The following is a 10067-nucleotide window of genomic DNA, read 5'->3' as shown; positions in this document are numbered from 1 at the left end:
CCCATGACATTTCCTTCTGAGTGTCCTGAAATGCCTCCAAAGACAGAAAATCACAAATGTAATCCCATCTGCAATACCTCCATCACGTCTTGAGCTCAGGGGTACCAGTTTTCAAAATGTGTGTGTGTCATGAGGCAAATGTGAGAAAAGATCAAAGCTTGGAATTTGCACCATGATAAGACCTGTAGGGACTCGTTGTTACTGATTTGAACAGGGTTCATTGGAAATTGGAAAGCTCACTGGCTATCTGATGATATTATAACTTTTAAATATTTGATGATGTTTAAATGTGTGGTTTTGTGGTTGTGGTAAAAATAAATAGGGGAAGAAAGAAGAGAGGAAAAGGAGAGTTCCCTAACTGCCATGAAAAGACATGTTATCTGGGATTTGCTTCAAAACAACACAGGTGGCAGGGAGTGGACGATGGATGGTGCGGATGGGGTGGGACTGGCTTGGGGTTAGTGGTTGTTCTAGTGAGTGATGGGTCCATGGCAGGTGATGGGGTCCTAGAATGGGGTCTGACCTGGGAGGTTGAAAGAAAGCATGAGATGTCATCTTCTTGTCTGTTGTTTCAGGCTTCGTCCACGGGGCATTCATATAGGGGGAGTATTTGTGTTGTAGGGACATCCTCTTTGCTTGGGGCCCAGACCCGCTGGGCACCGTATTAGGGAGTTTGCACCGGGGCTGGGTTTCCATTGTGCAGTCACTCGGGAAGTGGACATTGAGGACTGAGTCTTCTTCATTTGCTCTCTGTGGGGACCTCGGTTCCTCTCCCCTGGGCTTGGGACAATGCTGGCCCTGCTCCGGGCTGCTGTGTCACTCTCCCACCAGCCTCTGCGGTGCTGCTCTCTGTGCTGATCTTCATTGACTCCAGCTGCTTCGGTGACAAGAGGTGCCCCTCAAACCCTGGCGGGAAGTGGGCCTTTCTGAGGAAGGCACAAGCGAGGCAGTGCCTCAGGAACCAAAAACACAGTGACAGTTCCCGTGGGACAGTTTCAAACATCCCATGGCCCCAGCAACCAGGAGTGCCCAGGCCCCCCAGACGCTCTACAAAACCACAGCTTCAAGGAAATTCTGGTTTGTGACCAGCTCTAATTCAGGATCGGTCTGCAGGTTCAGGGCATGGAAGACAGGTTATCGTCTCCTGGAAAGAGTCGCTTCCTGCACCAGTCAGGTTCTTGGTTTCAAACCACAGGAATCAGTTCTGGCTGAGCTAAGAATTTACTGGAGAATTAGGTTAAAGATGGCTTGGTAGCTTGATTCTATAGAAAAGCTGGAGAACTGGGTCAACAAAGGAGGCATGAACAGAGAAGGGACGTTGCCAGGGCCACAGCCAAAACCCACAACCCCTGTCCCTAAAAGCCAAGCACCATCACCCTGGCCTTGATTGCTGTCCTTGTCCTTCCCTCTTTGCGTCACTAGCTCCAGGACCAAGTCCAGGCCAGGGGCATCTGATGGCCTGGGCCAAGGACCTAGCCACACCCTGCCTCCAGGGAAGGCCAGGAAAAGAACCTCAGGTTTCTTCGATCTCCCCCACTGGCTTCCTTGGGAGACGGGTCATCACTGCGAGGCGTCTGTTTCCCGTGTTCCCCTAGAGTCCTGCAAAGCTGAACTCATGTGCCCCTCCAGTGTGGAAGATCTGAACCCCATACTAGGGTTCAGAACCCCAGAAGTTACCCTAGGGTCTCTGCCTGCCGAAGAGTGGGAGTAAGGCTTCCTGGGGAGGGCAAGTTAGGGGGAGGGCTTGCGGAGCCACTAAACTGCTAGACTTCTGAGACTCAGAGGGGCGCCTGTCTACAGCTACACCTTCCTCTGCCTCCCCGCTGGGCTCCGAACATGGCATTCAGTGCTCATCACACTCCTTTTTAATAGAACAGATTCATTGAAAAGAAAGCAATGAATGAAGAGAGGAGCAAGGGGACCATGGTGACAATCTGCCCTTCTCATCTCCTTTCCAAAGTAAACTCGGAGTAAGAGGTCTTTGCTGAGACTGAAAAACTGCCCAAGAGATTCGAGCCATCAGAATCTGCCTTCCACGATCTGGGAGGGAGACCTCTCCCACTCCAGACCGTGGCCAGAGAGCACCGTGGCGACACAGGCTCTCAGAGGCACACTCTGGAATTCTCGGTCATCCTTGCTGTCGTTCCAGCAGATGCCAGGCTCGCACCCAGCCTGAACACAGTTATTGTAATGAGCCTGTGCTCGCTTTGCAAGGTTGTCAGGAGTTATATCAAGTCTGAACTCTTCATTTGTCACATCACACAGTTCACAGATGGAATAATCCATGATTGCATCTTGGACTAGTCCAGAATTAACCCTACAGATTGGGATAGTGAAGCAAACCTGAACGGACTGCTTCCGAATACTTTCTTCATTCATATCAATGATCAATGCCTCTGTGTCTGCATTCATAACTCCACTTGACCCCCTGCCCGACATGTGTAATTTGCCATGCAGTAGATTGCCTCAGTGCTGCTCAAGGCTGTGATGGGGTAATCTCACTTCCCTTAATTGAGGGCACTTGTTTTCTCTTCGCCAATGAGGAGAGCAATTGGAAATCCTGCTGAATCCACAGTTCCTCTCAGAGGCTGAGCTGGAAGTTATAGCCATTTCCTTTTTCAGAGTATGCTTTCCAGAGATAAGCCAGGGACCTAATAATCTAAAATACCATTCAAATGGGCCCAGCCTGAGCTAATAGTAAACAAAATATCAGCTCATACCTGAAAACCAGGAAGCTATCAAAGACCACTAGGATCCTGTCAAAAGAACTCAGGAGCTAACTTGAATGGGCTCCCTCTGATCAAAGTTAATGCAATTTGAGCATAAAAGAGAATAATAACAGCAAGAGATTGAAATTATTTAAGTCCATAAATTGTACTGATAGAAAAAAAAATCATTGTAACATCAGTCACATTTGAAGGATGCTGGGGAACCTACTCATTATTTTGAAAACTGAGAAAGGGAAAGAATTAAGCACTTATGCTACTTTCCTCATATAAATGATAAACAGTAGAGAGGGAAATGTTCTCTTTACAGAAGTATTCCAGCTAAAAAATAAAAAGATAATCAGTAGAATAAGAAAAGTTTCACTTTGCAACTTCTAATAAATAAATAAATAGAGGCAAATCCTCAGTAAATGTTCACATCACAGAAAGACGGACAGATAACATGCGCCTCCTGATGGAGGAACCACCACTATCTATGAAGTAGTTTTGCAGAAAGGAAGGAAGGAAGAAAGAAGAAAGAAAGAAAGAAAGACCAACCAGAAGGAAAGAAGAGACAAAAGATCAGGTCTGCTCCATTTACCAATCTATAGGAAATATACAGGTTAAGGAACACGTTAAATGATAACCTTGAAGATGCAATCAGTAAAATCCAAACTTTGTGGAAGTCTACAAGACAAAGAAATTCCTTCAATAGCAGTATTACTTCTTTGATAAAAACAAAAGTTGGAAAACAAAGGAAATGGAGGAGGACCTCTATGTTAAAAGAGATTTAAGAAATTAAAAACCATTTGCATTGCATGCACTTGGTCCAGAGCCAAAAAATAGAACTAAAAAATGTTAAGACGATCAGAAAATTTGAACAGTGGATATTTGGTAATACTAAAAAATTATTGACTTTCAGATATGATAATGAGATTATGGTTCATTTCTGTTTTTCTTTGTAATTTCTTATGCAATAGAGATATATACCGAACTATTCACAGATTAAATGAAACTAAGTCTAAGATTTGCCATAGTATAATTTATGGGGAAGTGGGGGGGGGTAAATAAGATTGACCATATTTTGATAATTGTCAAAGCCAAGTGCTTATAGTAAATCAAGCTAGTTGAACTATTCTCTCTACTTTCACATGTTTCTAAATTCTCATTTAAAAATTTTTAGTTGGGATCCCTGGGTGGCGCAGTGGCTTAGCGCCTGCCTGCCTTTGGCCCAGGGCGCGATCCTGGAGACCCGGGATCGAATCCCACGTTGGGCTCCCGGTGCATAGAGCCTGCTTCTCCCTCTGCCTGTGTCTCTGCCTCTGTCTCTCTCTCTCTCTCTCTCTCTGTGTGACTATCATAAATAAAAATTAAAAAAATAAAAAAATAAAAATTTTTAGTTAGGGGCAACCTGGGTGACTCAGCGGTTTGGTACCACCTTCAATCTAGGGTGTGATCCTGGAGACCCAGGATTGAGGCCCACGTCAGGCTCCCTGTGTGGAGTCTGCTTCTCCCTCTGTCTGTGTCTCTGCCTCTTTCTCTCTCTCTGTGTCTCTCATGAATAAATAAATAAAATCTTTAAAAAAAAATTTTTTTATTTAAAAAAATTTTTAAGTAATTACAATTGAGGGGTACCTGGGTGACTCAGTCCATTAAGCGTTCAACTCTTGGTTTCAGCTCAGGTCATGATCTCAGGGTCTTGGGATCAAGCCCCACATTAGGCTCCAAGCTCAGCACAGTCAGCTTGTCCCTCTCTCTCCCCCTCTGTTCTTCCCCCCACTCGCAGCACATTATCTCTCTCCCCCTCTCAAATATATAAATGAAATCTTTTAAAAAAATAATTGTAATTGGTCAAAACAATTAAACAGGTAAAAAACATTGCTATCAGTTAATAATGAGAAATTCAAATAAACAGAAAGCCAAAAACAAAACGAAATTAAACGTAATCCCCAAATTTACACACATACAAAAAAAATCCTTTTGGTATGGACACTCCAAATGATTGGAGCATGCTTTCCTCTATGAACTCTTCAAAGAAGCATAGTTAACAAAAGAAATGTTTTAAGAAGTCTAGCCAAGTAGGTAGAAAGAAAAATAGAATCAGATCATTTTGCAGCCCCTAAGGAAATTCAAGCAAAGACCATCAGTGGGTACTGTAACCATTAGAAGAAAGGCCCATGAACAATTTGACCACAGCATTGCTCCATAGTTTACGTGGTGATCATGAGCAGAGAAGCTCAGTGCTACAATGGTGGGTCACTGATCTATCTTGGCAGCATCAAAGTGGGACAACCAGTTATTATGTGCTCCTGATGTGATACAGTGGGACCGACACAGTTTTTCATGCCAAAAAATGTTGAATTCAATCCATTTAAGCCTTTAGAGCTAATTTATTCTAATTTTCTGTGTTTTCAGGAAATACATGGGATATAGGAACAAGTTAAGTGGCACCAAGATGAAACAAAAAAGCCAAATCCACACGACTTCTACAGGACAAGTCAAAAAGCATGGAAAGGGTTGGGGGCAGGGGGTAGGACAAGGTGACTATTCTTTATTAAAATAAATATGAGCTGTAATAACCAAAACCTCTCTGTTGCATGTGGGGTCTCTAGGAAGTGGGTTCTGAGAATCTAACATGTATAGTATGTACTGAGAGTGGCCTTGGATCATCTGTGATACGGAGGGTAAGGAAGCAGGAATGGGCAGAGAGGGAAGATGAACTGCAGGGTAGGCCCAAAGAGCCTCAGTGGGGACCAGAGGAGGGGCTCTTGCACGCTGTCCTGATAGGGCCAGGCCATCTGTACTTCTTCATTAATCAGTCACTGGGTAAGGCAATTCCAAGAAAGGCTTCACTTTGCACAAGGTAGCGCTCCGCGGATGAGGCAGCCCTCGAGAGGTTAACATCGAGGCCTGTGTGCCCACCCTGGAAGTCTCTCACTGAAAAGAGAGCAGCACAGAACATCTCTTGGTCCACCTCAGCCAATCCTTCTAACTGCCAGGATTCACAACTCCGTATGTGTTCTGAAAGTAGCTCCCCTGGGGTTCCAGTGGGCTTCCTGCAGGAAACTACAGCTCCTACTGCTATGACTGAGGTCTCAGGGCCGCAACCGATCCTCATCTTCACTCTCCTTTACCATCCATCTTAGATTCCATTCAACGTCAGCCTAAATATCCACTGATCTCAAAGGCTTACCAGGAGGTGCGATCAGGACCCTCACCCCAATAAGGCAGAGTCGCCATACTCACGCATTCACCATCAAAACTGGAAAAAAGAGGACCAAGAGCCCTCCACCCCCCTCGCCCCCCTCCGCAGACCACCTGTGTGCCAAACACATCATCACATTCTACTAGCCACCCCATCATTCTCTGCATGCCAGGATCCCCTGGCTCTCCATTTTGATCTTGCCATTGATTGCAACTGCAATAATTGCGTCCACAAAAACTTAAGCTTTTGGAGGTTATCAACCTAGACATCCTCGCCCTGCTAGTCAGGGTTTCATGCTTTCCCAACCAGGGCCTTGACTTTGATATGCCAGTCTTGCCTTGGTCAGGAGATGTTGTCTTTGGAGCTCAGTTGCTCTGATGCTTTCATCTTGGGTCTGGTCCTCAGCTGTCTCCACCCTCCAGCGCTGAGAGCTGAGAGTTCTCCTGCTGCTGGTGCAAGATAACCTTTGTACTCTGCCTCAACCAGCCACCGGAAGGGCCTGGTAGAGAAGGCTATCTGCCAACAGCACTCCCAGCAGGCAGGGCAACACTCACTGAAAGAGGATCCAGGGGTGCATCTCATTGTCTCCCACACTCCCTTTTTCCTTAACCCTGTTTGATTTTTCCCTGGTTGTAAGTAAGTATCAGTACAGAAATATATCAAGGCTTTATCTTTATATTTTTTTAAAAAAATTTCATTTATTTATTCATGAGAGACACAGGGAGAGTCTCTGTGAGGAGAGCCTGATGCGGGACTCGATCTCAGGACCCAGGATCATGCCCTGAGCTGAAGGCAGACGCTCAATCACCGAGCCACCCATGCGCCCTATTGTTTATATTTTAAATATTTATTCCTGCAGGCACATAGAGGCACTTCACCCATATGTCTAGAGGCCTCATCAGGAAAATGTCACTTTTTTCAACAATTTGCTTTCCATTACCAGTTGAAAAAGTTAAAACAGTTTTAAAGGCACTTGGACATAATATATATAACATAACAGGCCTTTGCTATGATTGCTATAATGCTGGGCACACCGAGCCCTCAGCTAATGTGTAAGGACAGACGTATTTTATTAGCTCTTCTGGGGTCTCACCTCATTTCCTAATCCCAGTACCCTGCCATTTAAAAATCAGAGAGGCTGTTTCAAGAGAACACAGCAACATCCTCCTATCTCAACAGCATCAGAGAGAGCGAACACTGCGCTTATAATTCAACAGATGTGCAAAGCGTACCCTATGATGGAGACTTTTAAGATCCTGGCAATGAATGACAGACAAATCGGCCACATAATGTGTCAGAGGCCTGACCCTCTGGGCTGACAGCAAAGTGTTTCCCTTGAGAACATATCCTCCACTTAACCTGGAAAAAGGCAGCTTCCTCTGAGTGCAGGAGGAAGAAGACAGCTGGCAAGGGGTAGTGGTTCTAGACACATCAGCGCCTTAGGGATTTCCCAAAGAGGAGAGGAAGCTGAAGTTGGGCCAGCGTCCACTTCTGAGTCAGTCACCTCCGGCCTCGAGGGACTCACACACTCTGCAGGGCATCACTGCGGCTGACTTTGATCCCAGTAGGGTTCTAGGTTCGACTGTGAGCCATCGGTTGAATGTAAGTCACTGTCTTGATGCCTCTTGGCCTCAGGACCCTCCCCGCCACCGCCCCCCCAATCCCTTGGCCTCCTTGGGTGATTGTCTCATGCTGGTCATTTTCCTTCCGGGCACAATTGCTCACACCTCTCACTGGCATAGATAAGGGTGTCCGTCACCTTGTATTCACACTTCTTCCTCACAAAATTCTAACCTCACCTTCCCAGGGCACTTGACGCTTTCTTACTACCTCTCACATAAGGGAAAATGCTGTCCCAAATGTTCCTCAACACTTCGACACTCTTGCCACCTGCTCTTCTTGGGGACCTCATAAACCATCGCCAGTTCCCTTTTATCTACAGTGAGGGGATTGGATTAAAATTATTCCTGAGGTTCCTTTTAGTTTCAAAATTCTGTGATGCTATAATTTTTAATCATTCGTTTGCCCTGATACTCTCATCATCCGAAGCTGTTACTTCCTTATTTCACGGAAGCCTTTTTGGTTAGGGTTATAGCATACTTCTATAATTCAAGCATAATATTTATAACAGGAGTCATTTTGCAGATATAATGTAAAGTATATAAATATGTGATTAGAAGATTGTAGGGTAATAGGGTATAATCTGATGATTTTAATGTATCACACAGCATTTTACAATATTGCTACACAATATAATGTATATTTTATGAGTTCTTGACAGCATTTTAAAAATCTTCTGACACTGCTTTTCAGGTTGCTTAAGATGTTCATTAACTCTCTACTACTTCAGAATAATCTTTACTAAGTGAAACATCTGCCCTTGAATCAGACTATTTTTATCCTATTTTTATCCAAATGATGTGTCTCTGCCGCATGTTAATAGGTGCTCCATACAAAAGGGTTTTATAATCAAGAAAATGTTGGGAAAGGCTGGATTAAACACAGTTAAACCAGTTTTTACTGCAGGACTTCTCAGAGCTTTTACGTACTTAAAAAGGAAGCCCTTTCCAAACTTTTTGCACCCTAACAGCTATTTAACAGCTCTTGAAGTACTGTTCAATGAACTATAACTTGGGAAAGACCACCCTGTACCTACTTGATGCATACTTTATATTCCAATCTAGAACTGGATTTAAACTCTGAAAGGAAAAAAAATATACTATCTTTTGAAGTTTTTCTGTTTGCCTTTCTTGGCCTGATCTGAAGTGGTTACAGTCTCACCCTGATCGTATCTCTGGATGCTTCTTCCAAGTGCTGCTCTCTTATTAAATCTGTTGGAACTAAATCCTCAGAGAGAGGTAGAGACACAGGGAAGAAAAGGAGGAGGAAGTAAATATGAGGAAATGCTTCAACAAAGTTCCTTTGATGTTAAAAGTGTTGTTGGAAACTAGGCTAGTATCATAAGCAAATACATTTTATTTCAGGAAGCATTTATGAGTTTTTTTTTCCTTTCTCAGGGATTAGCTTGTTAGTGAAAATGATAATAAAATGATTTTAAAGGCTATTAAGTAGATTTTGAACAACTGATGAACATTCTTTCAAGACAACATGGAAGTCCTCTAACGTTTTACAGGACATGATTTAATTAAGCTTCCCTTTCATGTGTTATTTCCTTGAGCATTTATGCTTTGCGGTCCTACAGTCCTCTCACCAGAGAAGAGCCAGCACTTGGCTCCTCTCACGCCATGCCTCTTCTGAAACTCCCGGGGCGCTTCACTTACTTTGAAAAGAGGAAGAGGGCAGTTCTTCAGATTCCCTACATCCACCGGCTCTGACGCTAGATTTCTCTTCACAACGAGGACTCATTTTTTTGTTCATCCAACAAACAAGATAGAGATGATTTGGAAAGAGTCCCTGCTCTCAAAAAGACTTAAAGTCTAGCTAGAGGAGCCCAACCGGAGATGAGAGGGTACATAAAAGAAGAATGGTCCCTTTACTGAGTGGGAGTCACCAAGAGGTCACCTTGGAGGAGGTGGTACTGGGCTGAGTCTTACAATGTTGGCTTAGTAGACAAAAGGAAGCAAATTATGAGAGGACACAGCCTGAGAAATCTCACAGCAACATAGAGCCGTGTGCCTCCACTGGGGAACAGCAAGTATTCCAGGGCAGGGCTGGTGAGAGATGCAGATGGGGGCCATGTTATGCATCATGCAGGGATTTGACTTTATCCCACAGACAATGCGGAGTCACCCTAGAGTGTCACATGAAGGGCAGACAAAATGAATGTTCCATGCCGAACAATTAATGTAGTGCTATGTGGAGAACAGTTTTGAGGGCACCACTGCAGAGCCTGGGAGAGCAAAGGGAGGGCGCCAGGCTCCAGGAAGGGGATGGCAGGGGCCTCAGTCCCGGCAGCAGCAAGGAGGCTGTGGAGGGGATAGTCGGAAGAAATACCAAAGAGGTAAAAGACTAAAAGACGTGGAACCAGTTCTCTGTCTTGGTATGCAGGTGGAGGGGGTCTGAAATTTCTAGCTTCCCTGACGGGAAGATAGAGGTATTTTGCAACAAGATAAGGAATCCAGGAGGAACAGTGAGTGTTGCAGGGGCCAGAGGGAGGAGGATATAAGAGATTCAGCTCTTTCAGTTTTGGTATTTCT

This window comes from Nyctereutes procyonoides, unplaced genomic scaffold (assembly GCF_905146905.1).
Source record: "Nyctereutes procyonoides isolate TBG_1078 unplaced genomic scaffold, NYPRO_anot_genome, whole genome shotgun sequence".
Classification (NCBI taxonomy): domain Eukaryota; kingdom Metazoa; phylum Chordata; class Mammalia; order Carnivora; family Canidae; genus Nyctereutes; species Nyctereutes procyonoides.
Note: the sequence above shows the minus strand (reverse complement) of the source record.